Below are 25,471 nucleotides of genomic sequence, written 5' to 3'. Positions count from 1 at the left end.
TGCTAAGGCAGAGGATCGCTTTATTATAGACAGACTTCTCCCCATCTTAGTTACTGTTGTATCAATATGTTTTGACCATGATAGTTTACAATTCAGGGTTACTCCAAGCAGTTCAGTCACCTCAACTTGCTCAATTTCCATTTCCACATTATTCATTACGAGATGAATACTTATTGACTCTTGACATTTCAGCTTTTCCTTTTGAATTAATGTGTAAACATTTCTAAAAACACAATTCCACTTTTGACATTAAATAATAATAAATCATAAATAAATCAGTGACAGAAAATCACAAAAGCCCCATATCTGAGCTTTTAATTGTGTATCTGGGACACACATGTAAAACACCCAGTGTTCAGAACTAGACTGTAATGTCTCAGCCTTCACTGAGTTCAGACCTGTGATTAACAGTAGGCCTATAAACTAGTAGTGTTGCTGTAATCTCCCCAGTTTGGTCCTTCTAGTGTTTAATGGTCTAGCTAGCACATCAACAGTAGCCTAGACTCGTTTGTAATGTGAGTATTATGGGTAAACTAAGTATGAGACGAACTACATGTTATTGATTGGTTTAAAACCCACCTGTCGCCGGTGTGCGTGACGTCTTTAAATCACTGAACGGAGCTCCGCTGTCACATCAGGCCAATACACCAAAACTCACGTGTTTTATACACACGGTTGTGAAGAAAAAATAGAGATTTAAAAAAAACTTTCGGTACGTTTTTCGCGTTCTATCACCGGCATCAATATACTCTCTCCTCAGACGGCGGTATGAGAGCAAGTGCTGCTGTTAGTTAGTCGGTCCCTTCGCAATATAAATGGTACTGTGGTGGTTCATATCTCCCGGTACTTCCTGGTGTGAGTGGGTGGTTAGTACTATCAATGGTCTCTGGGACGTTCATACCCAAAACCTACCCTTACTTTAACCATTTGAAATATGTCACTTTTTTGGGCCACACGACCAAATTCACATAGAAATGTGTGTTATAGATCTATCATTCTCGTTGAACGCAAGTCTAAGAAGCCGAAGCTGTAGATGTGTTATATGTGCATTTCCCCTATCTTTTACTTTCGGTTTTGTACACCAGCTTCAAAGAGCTGAAAATACTATATAACTTTTGGTTATGTAAAATATATTTCACAGTGGTTTAGACGGTACAATGATTTTCTACACTATAATTGCTTGTTTTGACACTTGAAATTAGGAGGACTATTCAAATTTTAGAATGGTAATGACTGGAGCTGAATTAGTGGAATGGTATCAAATAAATCAAACACATAGTTTCAAGGTGTTTGATGCCATTACATTTGCTACATTATTATGAGCCATTCTCCCCTCAGCAGCCCCCAAAATACATACATTTTATTGGTCATATGCAGGTGTTTAGCAGATGTTATTGTGGGTGTAGCGAAATGCTTGTGTTTCTAGCTCCAACAGTCCAGTGATATCTAACAAGTAATATCTAACAATTTCGCAACAATACACACAATACACACATTCTAAAGGAATGAAATGTAAGAATATATAAATATTTGGATGAGCGATGTCGGGGCGGCAAAGACAAAAACACAGTAGAATAGAATACAGTATGTACATATGAGATGAGTAATGTCAGAGCAGCATAGATCAAATCAAATCAAATCAAATCAAATTTTATTTGTCACATACACATGGTTAGCAGATGTTAATGCGAGTGTAGCGAAATGCTTGTGCTTCTAGTTCCGACAATGCAGTAATAACAAGTAATCTAACTAACAATTCCAAAACTACTGTCTTGTACACAGTGTAAGGGGATAAAGAATATGTACATAAGGGTATATGAATGAGTGATGGTACAGAGCAGCATAGGCAAGATACAGTAGATGGTATCGGGTACAGTATGTACAATGAGATGAGTATGTAAACAAAGTGGCATAGTATAGTATAAAGTGGCTAGTGATACATGTATTACATAAGGATACCGTCGATGATATAGAGTACAGTATATACGTATGCATATGAGATGAATAATGTAGGGTAAGTAACATTTATATAAGGTAGCATTGTTTAAAGTGGCTAGTGATATATTTACATCATTTCCCATCAATTCCCATTATTAAAGTGGCTGGAGTTGAGTCAGTGTCAGTGTGTTGGCAGCAGCCACTCTATGTTAGTGGTGGCTGTTAAACAGTCTGATGGCCTTGAGATATAAGCTGTTTTTCAGTCTCTCGGTCCCAGCTTTGATGCACCTGTACTGACCTCGCCTTCTGGATGATAGCGGGGTGAACAGGCAGTGGCTCGGGTGGTTGATGTCCTTGATGATCTTTATGGCCTTCCTGTGACATCGGGTGGTGTAGGTGTCCTGGAGGGCAGGTAGTTTGCCCCCGGTGATGCGTTGTGCAGACCTCACTACCCTCTGGAGAGCCTTACTACCCTCTGGAGACCTCACTACCCTCTGGAGAGCCTTACTACCCTCTGGAGACCTCACTACCCTCTGGAGAGCCTCACTACCCTCTGGAGACCTCACTACCCTCTGGAGAGCCTCACTACCCTCTGGAGAGCCTTAGACTAAGATACAGTAGAATAGAATACAGTATATACATATGAGATGAGTAATGCAAAATGTGTAAACATTATTAAAGTGACTAGTATTCGATTTATTAAAGTGACCAGTGATTTCAAGTCTATGTATATAGGCAGCAGGGTCTAATGTGCAACTGATGGCTATTTTTTTTTCTTTACCTCCCTTATCTCACCTCATTTGCTCACATTGTATATAGACTTATTATTGACTGTATGTTTGTTTTACTCTATGTGTAACTCTGTGTCGTTGTATGTGTCGAACTGCTTTGCTTTATCTTGGCCAGGTCGCAATTGTAAATGAGAACTTGTTCTCAACTTGCCTACCTGGTTAAATAAAGGTGTTCTCAACTTGCCTACCTGGTTAAATAAAGGTGTTCTCAACTTGCCTACCTGGTTAAATAAAGGTGTTCTCAACTACCCTACCTGGTTAAATAAAGGTGAAATAAATACAAAAAAAAAAATTGTAACATACTCTCTCGGGACATACTGTCGGAGACACAGCCTTTTGGGTTTTCAGTTCATCACGCAGACAGGAATAAATATCTCTCCAGGAAGAGGAAGGGCGGGGGTGTATGTTTCATGATTAACTACTCATATTGTGATAGTAATAACATACAGGAACTCAAGTCCTTTTGTTCACCTGACATAGAATACCTCACAATGAAATGCTGACCGCATTACCTCCGAAGAGAATTCTCAGAGTGTTTCCAGTTTCAGAGATTTTTGTAATCCCTGATGTCACTCTGGAAGGAAATCAAATGTTATTTGTCACATGTGCCAAATACAACAGTAGTATACCTTACAATGAAATGCTGAATACAATAGTAGTAGACCTCACAGTGAAATGCTGAATACAACAGGTGTAGTATACCTCACAGTGAAATGCTGAATACAACAGTAGTAGACCTCACAGTGAAATGCTGAATACAACAGTAGTAGACCTCACAGTGAAATGCTGAATACAACAGGTGTAGTATACCTTACAGTGAAATGCTGACTACAACAGGTGTAGTAGACCTCACAGTGAAATGCTGAATACAACAGGTGTAGTAGACCTTACATTGAAATGCTGAATACAACAGGTGTAGTAGACCTTACAGTGAAATGCTGAATACAACAGGTGTAGTAAACCCCACAGTGAAATGCTAAATACAACAGGTGTAGTAGACCTTACAGTGAAATGCTGAATACAACAGGTGTAGTAGACCTTAGTGAAATGCTGAATACAACAGGTATAGTAGACCTCACAGTGAAATGCTGAATACAACAGGTGTAGTAGACCTCACAGTGAAATGCTGAATACAACAGGTGTAGTAGACCTCACAGTGAAATGCTGAATACAACAGGTGTAGTAGACCTTAGTGAAATGCTGAATACAACAGGTGTAGTAGACCTTAGTGAAATGCTGAATACAACAGGTGTAGTAGACTTCACAGTGAAATGCTGAATACAACTGATGTAGTAGACCTCACAGTGAAATGCTGAATACAACAGGTGTAGTAGACCTCACAGTGAAATGCTGAATACAACAGGTGTAGTAGACCTCACAGTGAAATGCTGAATACGACAGGTGTAGTATACCTTACAGTGAAATGCTGAATACAACAGGTGTAGTAGACCTCACAGTGAAATGCTGAATACAACAGGTGTAGTAGACCTCCCAGTGAAATGCTGAATACAACAGGTGTAGTAGACCTCACAGTGAAATGCTGAATACAACAGGTGTAGTAGACCTCCCAGTGAAATGCTGAATACAACAGGTGTAGTAGACCTCACAGTGAAATGCTGAATACAACAGGTGTAGTAGACCTCACAGTGAAATGCTGAATACAACTGATGTAGTAGACCTCACAGTGAAATGCTGAATACAACAGGTGTAGTAGACCCCACAGTGAAATGCTGAATACAACAGGTGTAGTAGACCTCACAGTGAAATGCTGAATACAACAGGTGTAGTATACCTCATAGTGAAATGCTGAATACAACAGGTGTAGTAGACCTCAAAGTGAAATGCTGAATACAACAGGTGTAGTAGACCTCACAGTGAAATGCTGAATACGACAGGTGTAGTATACCTTACAGTGAAATGCTGAATACAACAGGTGTAGTAGACCTCACAGTGAAATGCTGAATACAACAGGTGTGGTAGACCTTACAGTGAAATGCTGAATACAACAGGTGTAGTAGACCAGTGAAATGCTGAATACAACAGGTGTAGTAGACCTCACAGTGAAATTCTGAATACAACAGGTGTAGTAGACCTTACAGTGAAATGCTGAATACAACAGGTGTAGTAGACCTCACAGTGAAATGCTGAATACAACAGGTGTAGTAGACCTCACAGTGAAATGCTGAATACAACAGGTGTAGTAGACCTCACAGTGAAATGCTGAATACAACTGATATAGTAGACCTCACAGTGAAATGCTGAATACAACAGGTGTAGTAGACCTTACAGTGAAATGCTGAATACAACAGGTGTAGTAGACCTCACAGTGAAATGCTGAATACAACAGGTGTAGTAGACCTTACAGTGAAATGCTGAATACAACAGGTGTAGTAGACCTCACAGTGAAATGCTGAATACAACAGGTGTAGTAGACCTTACAGTGAAATGCTGAATACAACAGGTGTAGTAGACCTCACAGTGAAATGCTGAATACAACAGGTGTAGTAGACCTCCCAGTGAAATGCTGAATACAACAGGTGTAGTAGACCTTAGTGAAATGCTGAATACAACAGGTGTAGTAGACCTCCCAGTGAAATGCTGAATACAACAGGTGTAGTAGACCTGACAGTGAAATGCTTACTTACAGGCCCTTAACCAACAATGCAGTATTAAGAAAAAAGTAAGAGATAAGAATAACAAATAATTAAAGATCAGCAGTAAATAACAATAGCGGGGCTATATACAGGGGGGGTACCAGTACAGAGTCAATGTGGAGGCTATATACAGGGGGGGTACCAGTACAGAGTCAATGTGGAGGCTATATACAGGGGGTACCGGTACAGAGTCAATGTGGAGGCTATATACAGGGGGTACCAGTACAGAGTCAATGTGCAGGCTATATACAGGGGGTACCGGTACAGAGTCAATGTGGAGGCTATATACAGGGGGTACCGGTACAGAGTCAATGTGGAGGCTATATACAGGGGGTACCGGTACAGAGTCAATGTGGAGGCTATATACAGGGGGTACCGGTACAGAGTCAATGTGGAGACTATATACAGGGGGTACCGGTACAGAGTCAATGTGGAGACTATATACAGGGGGTACCAGTACAGAGTCAATGTGCAGGCTATATACAGGGGGTACCAGTAGAGAGTCAATGTGGAGACTATATACAGGGGGTACCAGTAGAGAGTCAATGTGGAGGCTATATACAGGGGGTACCAGTAGAGAGTCAATGTGGAGGCTATATACAGGGGGTACCAGTAGAGAGTCAATGTGGAGGCTATATACAGGGGGTACCAGTAGAGAGTCAATGTGGAGGCTATATACAGGGGGTACCAGTACAGAGTCAATGTGGAGGCTATATACAGGGGGTACCGGTACAGAGTCAATGTGGAGGCTATATACAGGGGGTACCAGTACAGAGTCAATGTGGAGGCTATATACAGGGGGTACCGGTACAGAGTCAATGTGGAGGCTATATACAGGGGGTACTGGTACAGAGTCAATGTGGAGGCTATATACAGGGTGTTATGGTACAGAGTCAATGTGGAGGCTATATACAGGGGGTACCAGTACAGAGTCAATGTGGAGGCTATATACAGGGGGTACCAGTACAGAGTCAATGTGGAGGCTATATACAGGGGGTACCGGTACAGAGTCAATGTGGAGGCTATATACAGGGGGTACTGGTACAGAGTCAATGTGGAGACTATATACAGGGGGTACCGGTACAGAGTCAATGTGGAGGCTATATACAGGGGTACCGGTACAGAGTCAATGTGGAGGCTATATACAGGGGGTACCAGTACAGAATCAATGTGAAGACTATATACAGCTCTGAACCTGCTCCACTACACCCCGTCAGGAAGTCCAGAATCCATTTGCAGAGGGAGGTGTTTTGTCCCAGGGTCCTTGGCTTAGTTATGAGCTTTGAGGGTACTATGGTGTTGAACGCTGAGCTGTAGTCAATGTATAGCATTCTCACATAGGTGTTCCTTTTGTCCATGTGGGAAAGGGAAGTCTGGAGTGCAATAAAGATTGTATCATCTGAGGATCTGTTGGTGCGGTATGCAAATTGGAGTGTGTCTAGGGTTTCTGGGATAATGGTGTTAATGTGAGCCATGACCAGCCTTTCAAAGCATTTCATGGCTACAGATGTGAGTGCTACGGGTCGGTAGCCATTTAGGCAGGTTACTTTAGTGTTCTTGGGCACAGGCACTATGGTGGTCTGCTTGAAACATGTTGGTATTACAGACTCAGACAGGGAGAGGTTGAAAATGTCAGTGAAGACACTTGCCAGTTGGTCAGTGCATGCTCGGAGTATGCTCCCCCCCACTCTTCTATGCTGCTACTCTGTTATTATCTACATAGTCACTTTAATAACTCTACCTACATGTACATATTACCTCAATTATTATATTACCTCAATTACCTCGACACCGGGGCCCCCGCACCATGACTCTCTACCGGTCCCCCCTGTATATAACCCCGCTATTGTTATTTACTGCTGCTCTTTCATTATTTGTTAATATTTGTTATTCTTATCTCTTACTTTTGATGCCATTTCACTACGAGAAGCCCATCAATAAAAATAACACTTGATTTGACTGGATAAAAAAACAATGTGTCACCTGTTGATCCAGGGAGTCAGGACTGGCCCTCATTATGTGATCCAGGGAGTCAGGACTGGCCCTCATTATGTGATCCAGGGAGTCAGGACTGGCCCTCATTATGTGATCCAGGGAGTCAGGACTGGCCCTCATTATGTGATCCAGGGAGTCAGGACTGGCCCTCATTATGTGATCCAGGGAGTCAGGACTGGCCCTCATTATGTGATCCAGGGAGTCAGGACTGGCCCTCATTATGTGATCCAGGGAGTCAGGACTGGCCCTCATTATGTGATCCAGGGAGTCAGGACTGGCCCTCATTATGTGATCCAGGGAGTCAGGACTGGCCCTCATTATGTGATATATTGTATTTTGCACAGACATAATCCTTTACTTGTAAATCACTAACTGTCTGTTTACTTAACCCTAAACTAACTGTCTGTTTACTTAACCCTAAACTAACTGTCTGTTTACTTAAACCTAAATGAACTGTCTGTTTACTCAACCCTAAACTAACTGTCTGTTTAATTAACCCTAAACGAACTGTCTGTTTACTTAACCCTAAACTAACTGTCTGTTTAATTAACCCTAAACTAACTGTCTGTTTACTTAACCCTAAACTGAATGTCTGTTTACTTAACCCTAAACTGAATGTCTGTTTACTTAACCCTAAACTAACTGTCTGTTTACTTAACCCTAAACGAACTGTCTGTTTCCTTAACCCTAAACTGTCTGTTTACTTAACCCTAAACGGAATGCATGTTTACTTAACCCTAAACTAACTGTCTATTTACTTAACCCTAAACTAACTGTCTGTTTACTTAACTCTAAACTGAATGTATGTTTACTTAACTCTAAGCTAACTGTTTGTTTACTTGTCCTTAAGCTAACTGTCTGTTTACTTAACCTTAAGCTAACTGTCTGTTTACTTAACCTTAAGCTAACTGTCTGTTTACTTAACCTTAAGCTAACTGTCTGTTTACTTGTCCTTAAGCTAACTGTCTGTTTACTTAACCTTAAGCTAACTGTCTGTTTACTTATCCCTAAGCTAATTGTCTGTTTACTTGTCCTTAAGCTAACTGTCTGTTTACTTAACCTTAAGCTAACTGTCTGTTTACTTAACCCTAATCTAACTGTCTGTTTACTTATTAACCTAACTTTCCGTTTACTTAACTCTAATCTAACTTTCTTCTTGTCACTTTCCCCTAGTGTTTCATAAAGAAAATGTTTTGAATAATGAAGCAATCAATTAAAAGTAAATCGGTGACAACTTGATCAAACATTAACAAAGGTAGTTGTGGTTCTCGGCAACTTGAACCAACGCTGAACTTTGAGCAGCGAGGTTCATTTCTCGTCCCTTGGCCTTGTGTTTCTGCTCTGTTCTCCTCAGGTTGAAGCACATCCCACCCCATCACCCAGACAGATGTAAACAACTTGGGTTGGGCACAGGTGGAACAGGCCGCAACAAAGCATCTCACATCCCCAATCATGTTGGGCCACCAGAATTTCCGCCTCAGGAACTCCAGTGGCCGATTAACCCCTGGATGCCCAGTTCGTTTAGAGGAGTGTCCCCATTGTAGTACTCGGGACCGGGCTGATATCGGAACGTAAAGTCTGTTAATGGGTCCCCTGCCGGGGTCAGGTTCTTGGGTCTGGGCTTGTCGGACCGTGGTTTCAAAACTCCATATTATTTTATTTTTTTATTTATTTTTTTTTATTTTTTTATTTATTTTACCTTTATTTAACCAGGTAGTTGAGAACAAGTTCTCATTTACAATTGCGACCTGGCCAAGATAAAGCAAAGCAGTTCGACAGATACAACAACACAGAGTTACACATGGAGTAAAACAAACATACAGTCAATAATAAAGTATAAACAAGTCTATATACAATGTGAGCAAATGAGGTGAGACAAGGGAGGTAAAGGCAAAAAAGGCCTTGGTGGCAAGTAAATACAATATAGCAAGTAAAACACTGGAATGGTAGTTTTGCAATGGAAGAATGTGCAAAGTAGAAATAAAAATAATGGGGTGCAAAGGAGCAAAATAAATAAATAAATTAAATACAGTTGGGAAAGAGGTAGTTGATAGGGCTAAATTATAGGTGGGCTATGTACAGGTGCAGTAATCTGTGAGCTGCTCTGACAGTTGGTGCTTAAAGCTAGTGAGGGAGATAAGTGTTTCCAGTTTCAGAGATTTCTGTAGTTCGTTCCAGTCATTGGCAGCAGAGAACTGCAAAGAGAGGCGGCCAAAGAAAGAATTGGTTTTGGGGGTGACTAGAGAGATATACCTGCTGGAGCGTGTGCTACAGGTGGGAGATGCTATGGTGACCAGCGAGCTGAGATAAGGGGGGACTTTACCTAGCAGGGTCTTGTAGATGACATGGAGCCAGTGGGTTTGGCGACGAGTATGAAGCGAGGGCCAGCCAACGAGAGCGTACAGGTCGCAATGGTGGGTAGTATATGGGGCTTTGGTGACAAAACGGATTGCACTGTGATAGACTGCATCCAATTTGTTGAGTAGGGTATTGGAGGCTATTTTGTAAATTACATCGCCAAAGTCGAGGATTGGTAGGATGGTCAGTTTTACAAGGGTATGTTTGGCAGCATGAGTGAAGGATGCTTTGTTGCGAAATAGGAAGCCAATTCTAGATTTAACTTTGGATTGGAGATGTTTGATATGGGTCTGGAAGGAGAGTTTACAGTCTAACCAGACACCTAAGTATTTGTAGTTGTCCACGTATTCTAAGTCAGAGCCGTCCAGAGTAGTGATGTTGGACAGGCGGGTAGGTGCAGGTAGCGATCGGTTGAAGAGCATGCATTTAGTTTTACTTGTATTTAAGAGCAATTGGAGGCCACGGAAGGAGAGTTGTATGGCATTGAAGCTTGCCTGGAGGGTTGTTAACACAGTGTCCAAAGAAGGGCCGGAAGTATACAGAATGGTGTCGTCTGCGTAGAGGTGGATCAGAGACTCACCAGCAGCAAGAGCGACCTCATTGATGTATACAGAGAAGAGAGTCGGTCCAAGAATTGAACCCTGTGGCACCCCCATAGAGACTGCCAGAGGTCCGGACAACAGACCCTCCGATTTGACACACTGAACTCTATCAGAGAAGTAGTTGGTGAACCAGGCGAGGCAATCATTTGAGAAACCAAGGCTGTTGAGTCTGCCGATGAGGATGTGGTGATTGACAGAGTCGAAAGCCTTGGCCAGATCAATGAATACGGCTGCACAGTAATGTTTCTTATCGATGGCGGTTAAGATATCGTTTAGGACCTTGAGCGTGGCTGAGGTGCACCCATGACCAGCTCTGAAACCAGATTGCATAGCAGAGAAGGTATGTTGAGATTCAAAATGGTCGGTAATCTGTTTGTTGACTTGGCTTTCGAAGACCTTAGAAAGGCATGGTAGGATAGATATAGGTCTGTAGCAGTTCGGGTCAAGAGTGTCCCCCCCTTTGAAGAGGGGGATGACCGCAGCTGCTTTCCAATCTTTGGGAATCTCAGACGACACGAAAGAGAGGTTGAACAGGCTAGTAATAGGGGTGGCAACAATTTCGGCAGATAATTTTAGAAAGAAAGGGTCCAGATTGTCTAGCCCGGCTGATTTGTAGGGGTCCAGATTTTGCAGCTCTTTCAGAACATCAGCTGAATGGATTTGGGAGAAGGAGAAATGGGGAAGGCTTGGGCGAGTTGCTGTTGGGGGTGCAGTGCTGTTGACAGGGGTAGGAGTAGCCAGGTGGAAAGCATGGCCAGCAGTAGAAAAATGCTTATTGAAATTTTCAATTATGGTGGATTTATCAGTGGTGACAGTGTTTCCTATCTTCAGTGCAGTGGGCAGCTGGGAGGAGGTGTTCTTATTCTCCATGGACTTTACAGTGTCCCAGAACTTTTTTGAGTTAGTGTTGCAATAAGCAAATTTCTGCTTGAAAAAGCTAGCCTTGGCTTTTCTAACTGCCTGTGTATAATGGTTTCTAGCTTCCCTGAACAGCTGCATATCACGGGGGCTGTTCGATGCTAATGCAGAACGCCATAGGATGTTTTTGTGTTGGTTAAGGGCAGTCAGGTCTGGGGAGAACCAAGGGCTATATCTGTTCCTGGTTCTAAATTTCTTGAATGGGGCATGTTTATTTAAGATGGTTAGGAAGGCATTTAAAAAAAATATCCAGGCATCCTCTACTGACGGGATGAGGTCAATATCCTTCCAGGTAACCCCGGCCAGGTCGATTAGAAAGGCCTGCTCGCTGAAGTGTTTCAGGGAGCGTTTTACAGTGATGAGAGGAGGTCGTTTGACCGCTGACCCATTACGGATGCAGGCAATGAGGCAGTGATCGCTGAGATCTTGGTTGAAGACAGCAGAGGTGTATTTAGAGGGGAAGTTGGTTAGGATGATATCTATGAGGGTGCCCATGTTTAAGGCTTTGGGGAGGTACCTGGTAGGTTCATTGATAATTTGTGTGAGATTGAGGGCATCAAGTTTAGATTGTAGGATGGCTGGGGTGTTAAGCATGTTCCAGTTTAGGTCGCCTAGCAGCACGAGCTCTGAAGATAGATGGGGGGCAATCAGTTCACATATGGTGTCCAGAGCACAGCTGGGGGCAGAGGGTGGTCTATAGCAGGCGGCAACGGTGAGAGACTTGTTTTTGGAGAGGTGGATTTTTAAAAGTAGAAGTTCAAATTGTTTGGGTACAGACCTGGATAGTAGGACAGAACTCTGCAGGCTATCTTTGCAGTAGATTGCAACACCGCCCCCTTTGGCAGTTCTATCTTGTCTGAAAATGTTGTAGTTTGGAATTAAAATGTCTGAATTTTTGGTGGTCTTCCTAAGCCAGGATTCAGACACAGCTAGAACATCCGGGTTGGCAGAGTGTGCTAAAGCAGTGAATAGAACAAACTTAGGGAGGAGGCTTCTAATGTTAACATGCATGAAACCAAGGCTATTACGGTTACAGAAGTCGTCAAAAGAGAGCGCCTGGGGAATAGGAGTGGAGCTAGGCACTGCAGGGCCTGGATTCACCTCTACATCGCCAGAGGAACATAGGAGGAGTAGAATAAGGGTGCGACTAAAAGCAATAAGAATTGGTCATCTAGAACGTCTGGAACAGAGAGTAAAAGGAGGTTTCTGGGGGCGATAAAATAGCATCAAGGTATAATGTACAGACAAAGGTAAGGTAGGATGTGAATACAGTGGAGGTAAACCTAGGTATTGAGTGATGAAGAGAGAGATATTGTCTCTAGAAACATCATTGAAACCAGGAGATGTCATTGCATGTGTGGGTGGTGGAACTAATAGGTTGGATAAGGTATAGTGAGCAGGACTAGAGGCTCTACAGTGAAATAAGCCAATAAACACTAACCAGAACAGCAATGGACAAGACATATTGACATTAAGGAGAGGCATGCTTAGTCGAGTGATCAAAAGGGTCCAGTGAGTGGAGAGGTTGGTTGAGGGTCACGGCGATTTAGACAGCTAGCCAAGCCAACCGGTAGCAAGCTAGCATAGGATGGAGTCTGTTGTTAGCCACCTCTTGCGTTCGGTCAGCAGATTAGTGGGGTTCCGTGTGGTAGAGGGGATTAATCCAAATCACACAACAACAACAAAAATAAGAACAATATATATAGTTATAGAGGCCCGAGAAGAAAACATAATAAAAATAAATAAATTGTCCGATTGTCTATTCAGATAGCAGCCGGTAAGACAGCTAACGGTTAGCGGGCCGCAGATGGGCGTTCAGGTAACGTCGCGACAGAGGAGCCAGCCGGATCTCCTTCAGGTAGATAACGTCGGCAGTCCAGTTGTGAAGGCCCGGTGGGGCTCCGCGTAGGCAGTGAAACGGGTCCGGATAGGTGACTGCAGCCCAGGAGTGAATGATGGAACTCAGGAGTGATTGACGGAGCTGGCTAGCACCGGAACAATCGATGTTTGCTCCGGAATCGACGAAAGCCGACTGTCACACGGATAGCAGCTAGCTAGCTGTGAGATCCGGGTATGAATGTCCAGAGAGCAGTTGAAATCCAGGGACATGGAGAGAAAAATTGGTCCGGTATGTTCCGTTCCGAGCTGCGCCGTACAAAACTGGCGATAGATTTTCGAGCTAAAGGATAGCTGATGACCACAAACCGTGGTTAGCTGAATACTAACGATTTGCCAGTAAAGAAGCTAACTAGCTTCTGATTAGCTTCTGGGCTAGCTCCTGGCTAGCTTCTGGCTAGTTTCTGGCTAGCTTCTTGGAGTTTCTGGCTAGCTTCTTGGAGGATTACAGATCTGAGGTAAATAATAATTTTTTATAAATATAAATTGGTGAGGATGGTTGCAGGAGAGTGTTTAGAAGATGAGTTGATGGAAAATAAAAATAAAATGTATGTGAAAAAAGTTGTAAATATATATATATACAGGACACGACAAGACGAGGACAAAAGACGTCTGAACTGCTATTACAGCGGCCACAATGAAGGAGCTGGGGATGATGGGCTCGGAGTCCCTCTCCTCGTTAGAGACATTGTGTTGGCGGGACAGAGCATCTGCTTTCTGATTCTTGGATCCCGGGCTATAAGCTAGTACCTGTAAAAAAGCAGAGCCTACCTAGCCTGGAGAGCGTTCAACCTCTTGGCTTCTTGAATGGAGACCAAGTTCTTATGGTCCGTCCCAATCACGAAAGGATGAGGTGCCCCCTCCAACCAGTGTCTCCACCCCTCAAGGGCCCACTTAACTGCCAAGAGCTCCCAGTTGCCTACATCGTAGTTGCGTTCCGCTGGTGAGAACCGCTTGGAGAGAAAGAGGCAGGGGTGCAGTTTCTTGTCCTCCTTGTTCCTCTGTGAAAGGACCGCACCAGCTCCGGTGTCCGAGGCGTCCACCTCTACCACAAAGGGACGAGTAGGATCTGGATGAACGAGGATGGGTCCGGAGGTGAAACGTCCCTTGAGCTCTATGAATGCCCTGTCAGCCTCGGGAGTCCAGCAACAACAGGTCTGGGACTTGCGGGTTAGGACCGGGAGAAGCGCTGTCACAGCACCAAAGTTGTGTATAAAACGCCTCGACCTTTACGGAGTCCATTTGGATGCCTGAGGTAATGTGACCGAGGAAGGAAACTTGGGATATGTGGAACTCACACTTCTCTATCTTGACATATAGTTGACTCTGCAGGAGACGTCTCAGGACTTGGTGGATGTGCAGAATGTGTTCCGGAAGGGTCGTGGAGAAATCAGGATGTCTTCGAGGTAAACTAAGACGAACCGAGTGTCATTGACCAATGTTTGAAAGACTGCCGGGGAATTCAATAATCCGAAGGGCATGACTAAATACTCATAGCGACCACTGGGGGTGTTAAAGGCAGTTTTCCCCTCATCTCTCTTCCTGATTCTCACCAGATTGCAAGTGGTCCAGTTTGGTGAAAAATTGGGCCCCTTGGGCCAACTCCAAGGTGGAGGACATCAGGGGTAGGGTGTAACGATTATTGATCGTAATCTGGTTCAGCCCTTGTAATCAATGCAAGGATGCAGTCCTCAATCTTTCTTATCCACGAAGAAGAAACCAGCACCAGCTGTGGATGTAGAGGTGCGAATGAATCCAGCCTCCAGTGACTCCCGGATGTACCTGTCCATGACTGCTGCTTCAGGTGTTGAGAGGGAGTACAGATGGCCCCGGGGAGGTGTGGAGCTGGGTAGGGGTTCTATGGCACAATCATATGGACAATGGGTGGGGAAGGGTGGCGGCTTGCTTCTTACTGAAGACCTCCCGGATGTCGAAGTATTCAATATGCAACTTTTCAGGGAAGTTAACCAACATACACAGACAGTTAAGAAAGCAAAGGCAAGCTTTTTCAAACAGAAATTTGCAACCTGTAGCACAAACTCCCAAAACTTCTGGGACACTGTAAAGTCCATGGAGAATAAGAGCACCTCCTCCCAGCTGCCCACTGCACTGAGGTTAGGAAACACTGTCACCACCAATAAATCAGCGATAAATGAGAATTCCAATAAACACTTTTCTATGGCTGGCCATGCTTTCCACCTGGCTACCCCTACCCCGGTCAACAGCTCTGCACCGCCCACAGCAACTTGCCCAAGCCTCCCATTTCTCCTTCACCCAAATCCAGATAGCTGATGTTCTGAAAGAGCTGCAAAATCTAGACCCCTGCAAAATGAGCTGGGCTAGACAATCTGGACCCTTTCTTTCTAAAATGATCTGCCGAAATTGTTGCAACCCCTATTACTAGTCTGTTCAACCTCTCTTTCGTGTCGTCTGAGATTCCCAAAGATTGAAAAGCAGCTGCGGTCATCCCCCTCTTCAAAGGGGGGGACACTCTAGACCCAAACTGATACAGACCGACCTAAATCTATCCTACCCTGCCTTTCTAAGGTCTTCGAAAGCCAAGTCAACAAACAGATTACCGACCATTTCGAATCCCACCGCACCTTCTCCGCTATGCAATCTGGTTTCAGAGCTGGTCATGGGTGCACCTCAACCACGCTCAAGGTCCTAAACGATATCTTAACTGCCATCGATAAGAAACAATACTGTGCAGACGTATTCATTGACCTGGCCAAGGCTTTCGACTCTGTCAATCACCACATCCTCATCGGCAGACTCGTTAGCCTTGGTTTCTCAAATGATTGCCTCGCCTGGTTCACCAACTACTTCTCTGATAGAGTTCAGTGTGTCAAATCGGAGGGCCTGTTGTCCGGGCCTCTGGCAGTCTCTATGGGGGTGCCACAGGGTTCAATTCTCGAGCAGACTCTCTTCTCTGTATACATCAATGATGTCGCTCTTGCTGCTGGTGAGTCTCTGATCCACCTCTACGCAAACGACACCATTCTGTATACATCTGGCCCTTCTTTGGAAACTGTGTTAACAACCCCTCCAGACGAGCTTCAATGCCATACAACTCTCCTTCCGTAAATCCAACTGCTCTAAAATGCAAGTAAAACTAAATGCATGCTCTTCAACCGATCACTGCCCGCACCTGCCCGCCCGTCCTGCATCACTACTCTGGACGGTTCTGACATAGAATATGTGGACAACTACAAATACCTAGGTGTCTGGTCAATCTGTAAACTCTCCTTCCAGACTCATATCAAACATCTCCAATCCAAAGTTAAATCTAGAATTGGCTTCCTATTTCGCAACAAAGCATCCTTCACTCATGCTGCCAAACATACCCTCGTAAAACTGACCATCCTACCTATCCTCGACTTCGGCGATGTCATTTACACAATAGCCCCCAACACTCTACTCAATAAATTTGATGCAGTCTGTCACAGTGCCATTAGTTTTGTCACCAAAGCCCCATACACTACCCACCACTGCGACCTGTACGCTCTCGTTGGCTGGCCCTCGCTTCATACTCGTCGCCAAATCCACTGGCTCCAGATCAACTACAAGACGCTGCTAGGTAAAGTCCCCCCTTATCTCAGCTCGCTGGTCACCATAGCAGCACCCACCCGTAGCACGCACTCCAGCAGGTATATCTCTCTGGTCACTACCAAAACCAATTCTTTCTTTGGCCGCCTCTCCTTCCAGTTCTCTGCTGCCAATGACTGGAACGAACTACAAACATCTCTGAAACTGGAAACACTTATCTCCCTCACTAGCTTTAAGCACCAGCTGCCAGAGCAGCTCACAGATTACTGCACCTGTACATAGCCCATCTATAATTTACCTCTTCCCCTACTGTATTTATTCATTCATTTAGGTCCTTTGCACCCCATTATTTCTATTTCTACTTCGCACATTCTTCCACTGCAAATCTACCATTCCAGTGTTTTACTTGCTATATTGTATTTACTTCGTCACCATGGCCTTTTTTCCCCTTTACCTCCCTTGTCTCACCTCATTTGCTCACATCGTATATAGACTTATTTTTCTACTGTATTATTGACTGTATGTTTGTTTAACTCCATGTGTAACTCTGTGTTGTTGTCTGTGTCGAACTGCTTTGCTTTATCTTGGCCAGGTCGCAATTATAAATGAGAACTTGTTCTCAACTTGCCTACCTGGTTAAATAAAGGTGAAATAAAAATAAATAAATACATTTCAGTTCACTGATCACCATAGCAGCACCCACCCTTAGCACGCACTCCAGCAGGTATATTTCACTGGTCACCCCCAAAGCCAATTCCTCCTTTGGCCGCCTTTCCTTCCAATTCTCTGCTGCCAATGACAGGAACGAGTTGCAAAAATCACTGAAGCTGGAGACTCATATCTCCCTCACTAGCTTTAAGCACCAGAACTTGTTCTCAACTGGCTCAACCCTGGTTAAATAAAGATGAAATAATAAAATAAACATATCTGGTTATGGCAGCTTAATTCACTAACAGGTTCTGAGAAAATCGATTGTGTTACTTGTTTACTTGTTATTTGTGTTAAATATTTCCATTCTGGGATAGTTGCTCACTGAATTGTTAGCACTAGTTGGTCACGCTGCCGCATTGGCTACAATGTAAAAAGACGTAGCTAGCCAGCATAAAATCTAGCTTTGTTGCCATGATGTCATCTTGACCTTACTAGTGGGATGCATTGTTGAGGGGTTCGAGGGGTTTGTGCTGATTGTACGGAGATTGTGACAGCCGGTTAAATGGCGTCCCTTGACAAGGCAATATCAAGATGTATGTCAGGAGAAGAACAGTATTATCATAAGGAGACATATACTCGGAATATGGAGGAGGAATGGAGGGAAAAAGAGAGGCAGAGGAGGTCTAAGAGAGAGAGGGAGGAAGAGGAGGTCTAAGAGAGAGAGGGAGGATTAAGGTGAGCTCGAGTCATTTAAAAATGGTGTAAAAAACGGAGATGTTAAAGTGGTAGAAAATGTAAGCAGAGTGAGTTGAATACAGGAGGAGGAATGGAAGTGAAGGAGGGTGAAGTATCTGAGGTGGTAGGTGTGGTGAAGTTCTCGGAGACCGAGGCTTACACCGAGGGTCAGGTTAAAGATGATTCTACGTTAGTAGGAGTGACGTTTTTGGAAAAAGTGGACCCCTGTCTCTTGGCTGATCCATTTGTGGGTTCAGGATGGGTGAAAACAGAGTTGGGTGCTGTGGAATCGGTGAGGGTAACCAGAAGTGGTCTTGTGATAATTCTTTGTGTTTCTGCTGGTTAGAGGGAGAAGGCGCTCTGTGTTAAACTAATGGGGGCAAGAGATGTGAATTGTTTTGCTCTCAAGGAAAGAGCTCCACTGAAAGTGGAGTGATTACTGGGATAGAGGTAAATATGAAAGTTGACCAACTGAAGGGGAAGATTCCGGTGTTTGTGATGCTTGGTGCAACAGAAGAGTCGTAGTCTGTTATTTAGAGTTTTGATGTTGAGTCTTTTCCCCAAAAAAAGAGATGTTAGGATATATGTTAATCTGTACGAGCTTTTGTGCCAAATAAATTACGTTGTTACAGATGTCAAGCTTATGGGCATGTGGCAGCAGTGTGTAGGAGGGAGGTTCCTAGGTGTGAGACGTGTGCTGAAGGGAATGAGACAAAGGAATGTGTAGCATTGGGGAAAGTAGTGATATGTGTTAACTGCAGGGGTGCCCATGGGACTGGGGATCAGAAATGTCCCGTGTGAGAGAGGCAGGTTGAGGTTTCCAGGGTTAGAGTAGTGCAGAAGTTGACCTATGCTGAGGTAGTGAAGAAAGTAGAGGAAGATGGGTCAAGGGGGAGGGATCCTGAGAGGACTGGTGTGACTAGTAGATCTGTTCCAGAACAGAGGGAGGGATCCTGAGAGGACTGGTGTAGTAGATCTGTACCAGAACAGAGGGAGGGATCCTGAGAGGACTGGTGTAGTAGATCTGTACCAGAACAGAGGGAGGGATCCTGAGAGGACTGGTGTGACTAGTAGATCTGTACCAGAACAGAGGGAGGGATCCTGAGAGGACTGGTGTGACTAGTAGATCTGTACCAGAACAAAGGGAGGGATCCTGAGAGGACTGGTGTGACTAGTAGATCTGTTCCAGAACAGAGGGAGGGATCCTGAGAGGACTGGTGTAGTAGATCTGTACCAGAACAGAGGGAGGGATCCTGAGAGGACTGGTGTGACTAGTAGATCTGTACCAGAACAGAGGGAGGGATCCTGAGAGGACTGGTGTAGTAGATCTGTACCAGAACAGAGGGAGGGATCCTGAGAGGACTGGTGTGACTAGTAGATCTGTTCCAGAACAGAGGGAGGGATCCTGAGAGGACTGGTGTAGTAGATCTGTACCAGAACAGAGGGAGGGATCCTGAGAGGACTGGTGTAGTAGATCTGTACCAGAACAGAGGGAGGGATCCTGAGAGGACTGGTGTGACTAGTAGATCTGTTCCAGAACAGAGGGAGGGATCCTGAGAGGACTGGTGTAGTAGATCTGTACCAGAACAGAGGGAGGGATCCTGAGAGGAGGGGTGTGACTAGTAGATCTGTACCAGAACAGAGGGAGGGATCCTGAGAGGACTGGTGTAGTAGATCTGTACCAGAACAGAGGGAGGGATCCTGAGAGGAGTGGTGTAGTAGATCTGTACCAGAACAGAGGGAGGGATCCTGAGAGGACTGGTGTAGTAGATCTGTACCAGAACAGAGGGAGGGATCCTGAGAGGAGTGGTGTAGTAGATCTGTACCAGAACAGAGGGAGGGATCCTGAGAGGACTGGTGTGACTAGTAGATCTGTACCAGAACAGAAGGAGGGATCCTGAGAGGAGTGGTGTAGTAGATCTGTACCAGAACAGAGGGAGGGATCCTGAGAGGAGAGGAGTGACTAGTAGATCTGTACCAGAACAGAGGGAGGGATCCTGAGAGGAGTGGTGTAGTAGATCTGTACCAGAACAGAGGGAGGGATCCTGAGGGGACTGGTGTAGTAGATCTGTACCAGAACAGAGGGAGGGATCCTGAGAGGAGTGGTGTGACTAGTAGATCTGTACCAGAACAGAAGGAGGGATCCTGAGAGGACTGGTGTAGTAGATCTGTACCAGAACAGAGGGAGGGATCCTGAGAGGAGTGGTGTGACTAGTAGATCTGTACCAGAACAGAAGGAGGGATCCTGAGAGGACTGGTGTAGTAGATCTGTACCAGAACAGAGGGAGGGATCCTGAGGGGACTGGTGTAGTAGATCTGTACCAGAACAGAGGGAGGGATCCTGAGAGGAGTGGTGTGACTAGTAGATCTGTACCAGAACAGAAGGAGGGATCCTGAGAGGACTGGTGTAGTAGATCTGTACCAGAACAGAGGGAGGGATCCTGAGAGGAGTGGTGTAGTAGATCTGTACCAGAACAGAGGGAGGGATCCTGAGAGGAGTGGTGTAGTAGATCTGTACCAGAACAGAGGGAGGGATCCTGAGAGGAGTGGTGTAGTAGATCTGTACCAGAACAGAGGGAGGGATCCTGAGAGGAGTGGTGTAGTAGATCTGTACCAGAACAGAGGGAGGGATCCTGAGAGGACTGGTGTAGTAGATCTGTACCAGAACAGAAGGAGGGATCCTGAGAGGAGTGGTGTAGTAGATCTGTACCAGAACAGAGGGAGGGATCCTGAGAGGAGGGGTGTAGTAGATCTGTACCAGAACAGAAGGAGGGATCCTGAGAGGACTGGTGTGACTAGTAGATCTGTACCAGAACAGAAGGAGGGATCCTGAGAGGAGTGGTGTAGTAGATCTGTACCAGAACAGAGGGAGGGATCCTGAGGGGACTGGTGTGACTAGTAGATCTGTACCAGAACAGAGGGAGGGATCCTGAGAGGACTGGCGTGACTAGTAGATCTGTACCAGAACAGAGGGAGGGATCCTGAGAGGACTGGTGTAGTAGATCTGTACCAGAACAGAGGGAGGGATCCTGAGAGGACTGGTGTAGTAGATCTGTACCAGAACAGAGGGAGGGATCCTGAGAGGAGGGGTGTGACTAGTAGATCTGTACCAGAACAGAAGGAGGGATCCTGAGAGGAGTGGTGTAGTAGATCTGTACCAGAACAGAGGGAGGGATCCTGAGAGGAGGGGTGTAGTAGATCTGTACCAGAACAGAAGGAGGGATCCTGAGAGGAGTGGTGTAGTAGATCTGTACCAGAACAGAGGGAGGGATCCTGAGAGGACTGGTGTGACTAGTAGATCTGTACCAGAACAGAGGGAGGGATCCTGAGAGGACTGGTGTGACTAGTAGATCTGTTCCAGAACAGAGGGAGGGAACCTGAGAGGACTGGTGTAGTAGATCTGTACCAGAACAGAGGGAGGGAACCTGAGAGGACTGGTGTAGTAGATCTGTACCAGAACAGAGGGAGGGAACCTGAGAGGACTGGTGTAGTAGATCTGTACCAGAACAGAGGGAGGGAACCTGAGAGGACTGGTGTAGTAGATCTGTACCAGAACAGAGGGAGGGAACCTGAGAGGACTGGTGTAGTAGATCTGTACCAGAACAGAGGGAGGGAACCTGAGAGGAGGGGTGTGACTAGTAGATCTGTACCAGAACAGAGGGAGGGATCCTGAGAGGACTGGTGTAGTAGATCTGTACCAGAACAGAGGGAGGGAACCTGAGAGGACTGGTGTAGTAGATCTGTACCAGAACAGAGGGAGGGAACCTGAGAGGACTGGTGTAGTAGATCTGTACCAGAACAGAGGGAGGGAACCTGAGAGGAGGGGTGTGACTAGTAGATCTGTACCAGAACAGAGGGAGGGATCCTGAGAGGAGGGGTGTGACTAGTAGATCTGTACCAGAACAGAGGGAGGGATCCTGAGAGGACTGGTGTGACTAGTAGATCTGTACCAGAACAGAGGGAGGGATCCTGAGAGGACTGGTGTAGTAGATCTGTACCAGAACAGAGGGAGGGAACCTGAGAGGACTGGTGTAGTAGATCTGTACCAGAACAGAGGGAGGGAACCTGAGAGGACTGGTGTAGTAGATCTGTACCAGAACAGAGGGAGGGAACCTGAGAGGAGGGGTGTGACTAGTAGATCTGTACCAGAACAGAGGGAGGGATCCTGAGAGGAGGGGTGTGACTAGTAGATCTGTACCAGAACAGAGGGAGGGATCCTGAGAGGACTGGTGTAGTAGATCTGTACCAGAACAGAGGGAGGGATCCTGAGAGGAGGGGTGTAGTAGATCTGTACCAGAACAGAGGGAGGGATCCTGAGGGGAGGGGTGTGACTAGTAGATCTGTACCAGAACAGAAGGAGGGATCCTGAGAGGACTGGTGTAGTAGATCTGTACCAGAACAGAGGGAGGGAACCTGAGAGGACTGGTGTGACTAGTAGATCTGTACCAGAACAGAGGGAGGGATCCTGAGAGGACTGGTGTGACTAGTAGATCTGTACCAGAACAGAGGGAGAGATCCTGAGGGGACTGGTGTAGTAGATCTGTACCAGAACAGAGGGAGGGATCCTGAGAGGACTGGCGTGACTAGTAGATCTGTACCAGAACAGAGGGAGGGATCCTGAGAGGACTGGCGTGACTAGTAGATCTGTACCAGAACAGAGGGAGGGATCCTGAGAGGACTGGCGTGACTAGTAGATCTGTACCAGAACAGAGGGAGGGATCCTGAGAGGACTGGTGTAGTAGATCTGTACCAGAACAGAGGGAGGGATCCTGAGAGGACTGGTGTAGTAGATCTGTACCAGAACAGAGGGAGGGATCCTGAGAGGAGTGGTGTAGTAGATCTGTACCAGAACAGAGGGAGGGATCCTGAGAGGACTGGTGTAGTAGATCTGTACCAGAACAGAGGGAGGGATCCTGAGAGGAGTGGTGTAGTAGATCTGTACCAGAACAGAGGGAGGGATCCTGAGAGGACTGGTGTGACTAGTAGATCTGTACCAGAACAGAGGGAGGGATCCTGAGAGGACTGGTGTGACTAGTAGATCTGTACCAGAACAGAGGGAGGGATCCTGAGAGGACTGGTGTGACTAGTAGATCTGTACCAGAACAGAGGGAGGGATCCTGAGAGGACTGGTGTGACTAGTAGATCTGTACCAGAACAGAGGGAGGGATCCTGAGAGGACTGGTGTGACTAGTAGATCTGTACCAGAACAGAGGGAGGGATCCTGAGAGGACTGGTGTGACTAGTAGATCTGTACCAGAACAGAGGGAGGGATCCTGAGAGGACTGGTGTAGTAGATCTGTACCAGAACAGAGGGAGGGATCCTGAGAGGACTGGTGTAGTAGATCTGTACCAGAACAGAGGGAGGGATCCTGAGAGGAGTGGTGTAGTAGATCTGTACCAGAACAGAGGGAGGGATCCTGAGAGGACTGGTGTGACTAGTAGATCTGTTCCAGAACAGAGGGAGGGATCCTGAGAGGACTGGTGTAGTAGATCTGTACCAGAACAGAGGGAGGGATCCTGAGAGGACTGGTGTAGTAGATCTGTACCAGAACAGAGGGAGGGATCCTGAGAGGAGGGGTGTGACTAGTAGATCTGTACCAGAACAGAGGGAGGGATCCTGAGAGGACTGGTGTAGTAGATCTGTACCAGAACAGAGGGAGGGATCCTGAGAGGACTGGTGTAGTAGATCTGTACCAGAACAGAGGGAGGGATCCTGAGAGGAGGGGTGTGACTAGTAGATCTGTACCAGAACAGAGGGAGGGATCCTGAGAGGACTGGTGTGACTAGTAGATCTGTTCCAGAACAGAGGGAGGGATGCTGAGAGGACTGGTGTAGTAGATCTGTACCAGAACAGAGGGAGTGATCCTGAGAGGACTGGTGTGACTAGTAGATCTGTACCAGAACAGAGGGAGGGATCCTGAGAGGACTGGTGTAGTAGATCTGTACCAGAACAGAGGGAGAGATCCTGAGAGGACTGGTGTGACTAGTAGATCTGTACCAGAACAGAGGGAGGGATCCTGAGAGGACTGGTGTAGTAGATCTGTACCAGAACAGAGGGAGGGATCCTGAGAGGACTGGTGTGACTAGTAGATCTGTACCAGAACAGAGGGAGGGATCCTGAGAGGACTGGTGTAGTAGATCTGTACCAGAACAGAGGGAGGGATCCTGAGAGGAGTGGTGTAGTAGATCTGTACCAGAACAGAGGGAGGGAACCTGAGAGGACTGGTGTGACTAGTAGATCTGTACCAGAACAGAGGGAGGGATCCTGAGAGGACTGGTGTGACTAGTAGATCTGTACCAGAACAGAAGGAGGGATCCTGAGAGGAGTGGTGTAGTAGATCTGTACCAGAACAGAGGGAGGGATCCTGAGAGGACTGGTGTGACTAGTAGATCTGTACCAGAACAGAAGGAGGGATCCTGAGAGGAGTGGTGTAGTAGATCTGTACCAGAACAGAGGGAGGGATCCTGAGGGGACTGGTGTGACTAGTAGATCTGTACCAGAACAGAGGGAGGGATCCTGAGAGGACTGGTGTGACTAGTAGATCTGTACCAGAACAGAGGGAGGGATCCTGAGAGGACTGGTGTAGTAGATCTGTACCAGAACAGAGGGAGGGATCCTGAGAGGACTGGTGTAGTAGATCTGTACCAGAACAGAGGGAGGGATCCTGAGAGGACTGGTGTGACTAGTAGATCTGTACCAGAACAGAGGGAGGGATCCTGAGAGGACTGGTGTAGTAGATCTGTACCAGAACAGAGGGAGGGATCCTGAGAGGACTGGTGTAGTAGATCTGTACCAGAACAGAGGGAGGGATCCTGAGAGGACTGGTGTGACTAGTAGATCTGTACCATAACAGAGGGAGGGATCCTGAGAGGACTGGCGTGACTAGTAGATCTGTACCAGAACAGAGGGAGGGATCCTGAGAGGACTGGTGTAGTAGATCTGTACCAGAACAGAGGGAGGGATCCTGAGAGGAGGGGTGTAGTAGATCTGTACCAGAACAGAGGGAGGGATCCTGAGAGGACTGGTGTAGTAGATCTGTACCAGAACAGAGGGAGGGATCCTGAGAGGAGTGGTGTGACTAGTAGATCTGTACCAGAACAGAGGGAGGGATCCTGAGAGGACTGGTGTAGTAGATCTGTACCAGAACAGAGGGAGGGATCCTGAGAGGACTGGTGTAGTAGATCTGTACCAGAACAGAGGGAGGGATCCTGAGAGGACTGGTGTAGTAGATCTGTACCAGAACAGAGGGAGGGATCCTGAGAGGACTGGTGTAGTAGATCTGTACCAGAACAGAGGGAGAGATCCTGAGAGGACTGGTGTGACTAGTAGATCTGTACCAGAACAGAGGGAGGGATCCTGAGAGGACTGGTGTGACTAGTAGAT

The 25,471-nt window shown here is 46.0% G+C and overlaps 1 protein-coding gene across 1 annotated transcript in view; it reads right to left on the bottom strand.

The window, feature by feature from the left end:
- LOC110492713 (alpha-1,3-mannosyl-glycoprotein 4-beta-N-acetylglucosaminyltransferase C) overlaps positions 1-1,045 on the bottom strand; it is a 36,881-nt gene extending 35,836 nt beyond the window's left edge. The window contains exon 1 of the mRNA XM_036947841.1: positions 580-1,045. The gene's annotated coding sequence lies outside the window, so the exon portion shown is untranslated. The remainder of the gene's footprint in view (positions 1-579) is intronic.
- Between the last annotated feature and the right edge of the window lie 24,426 nt (positions 1,046-25,471).

Source organism: Oncorhynchus mykiss, chromosome 16 (genome assembly GCF_013265735.2).
Source record: "Oncorhynchus mykiss isolate Arlee chromosome 16, USDA_OmykA_1.1, whole genome shotgun sequence".
In the NCBI taxonomy this organism is placed as follows: Eukaryota; Metazoa; Chordata; class Actinopteri; order Salmoniformes; family Salmonidae; genus Oncorhynchus; species Oncorhynchus mykiss.
The sequence above is the reverse complement of the archived record's forward strand: the minus strand, read 5'-3'. Positions and strand labels throughout refer to the sequence as shown.